This window comes from Siphateles boraxobius, unplaced genomic scaffold (genome assembly GCF_051911475.1).
Source record: "Siphateles boraxobius isolate OS27281-9 unplaced genomic scaffold, OSU_SipBor_1 100, whole genome shotgun sequence".
NCBI classification, from domain to species: Eukaryota; Metazoa; Chordata; class Actinopteri; order Cypriniformes; family Leuciscidae; genus Siphateles; species Siphateles boraxobius.
The window spans coordinates 1,103,653-1,105,071 of NW_027508701.1; the positions used below are offsets into that span (position 1 = coordinate 1,103,653).

The 1,419-nt window shown below is 45.4% G+C and overlaps 1 non-coding gene across 1 annotated transcript; it reads left to right on the forward strand.

Annotated features, from left to right (window-relative positions):
* The first annotated feature begins 301 nt into the window (after positions 1-301).
* Positions 302-374, forward strand: trnar-ccu (transfer RNA arginine (anticodon CCU)). Its single transcript has one exon. It is a non-coding gene; the product is annotated as a tRNA-Arg (tRNA).
* The last annotated feature ends 1,045 nt before the right edge of the window (positions 375-1,419 follow it).

The window sequence follows — 1,419 nt, forward strand, 5'->3', positions numbered from 1 at the left end:
TGAGAGAACCACTTCATTTCTCAATTCATATGTCACTTCATGTGCACTTCATGTGCACTTCATGTGCACTTCATGTGTGCCTAACAGCAAGTCCATTTGAAAACCCCTGTGTATGGGAGCTCCTCTATGGTGAGCAGAGTGGCGCAGCGGAAGCGTGCTGGGCCCATAACCCAGAGGTCGATGGATCGTAACCATCCTATGCTAAGACTGCTTAACTTATAAACATACTCTTTTCCTACCTGAAGAAAAGCTATCACGTCTATGTGCTAAAATCTGGGCACATAAGGACAGAACTTTCACAGCCCCAGTGGCCTAATGGATAAGGCACTGGCCTCCTAAGCCAGGGATTGTGGGTTCGAGTCCCATCTGGGGTGGTTTATAGAAGAGTGGAGCAGCGGAAGTGTGATGGAACCATAACCCAGAGGTTGATGGATCGAAACCATAGACTGCTTTACTTAATATCACTCTGCCTTTTTAACCTGTTTTAATTGATAATAGAAGAGCATTTCAAGCGAGCCTACACGCAAGTCATTTTGAAAAAAGTAGGGTGTGTCAAAGCAGTTGCCGGGAGCAGAGTGGCGCAGCGGAAGCGTGCTCGGCCCATAACCCAGAGGTCGATGTGTCGAAACCATCCTCTGCTGAGACTGTTTTACTTATAAACATACTCTATTCCTACCTGAAGAAAAGCTATCACGTCTATGTGCTAAAACCATTTGTTTTTTTCTCCTGATCTCGTTTATGACAGAGGCACTTCTTTTCTCAATTTATGTGTCGCTTCATGTGCACTTTAGGTGCACTTCATGTGAGCCTAAAAGCAAGTCCATTTGAAAACCCATGTGAATGGGAGCTCTTCTATGGTTAGCAGAGTGGCACAGCGGAAGCGTGCTGGGCCCATAACCCAGAGGTCGATGGACCGAAACCATCCTCTGCTAAGTCTTCTTCATTTATGTACTTGTTTTATCCCAAATAAAGAGCAACTTCCACATCCTGCTTGATCGTTCAGAAAATCTGTTTGTTTCTGTGTGTATGCCCTGTTCAAACGCCTCATTGACTAAGCCACCTGAATGAGATGGACAATTAGTAGGGCAAGCGAATCATGTCTCAGTGGCCTGTTCGAAGTAGTCGTTCATCAGGATTACTTTGTGTGATGGTCTTGTTTAAATGCCAATGCTGCTGTTGTCACTACAGCCAAAGTAATCGGGGCACATGAGCACAGGACTTTCACAGCCCCTGTGGCCTAATGGATAAGGCATTGGCCTCCTAATGCAGGGTTTATGGTTTCGAGTCCCATCTGGGGTGGTTTATAGAAGAGTGGAGCAGCGGAAGTGTGCTGGAACCATAACCCAGAGGTGGATGGATCGAAACCATAGACTGCTTTACTTAATATCACTCTGCATTTTTAACCTGTTTTAATTGATA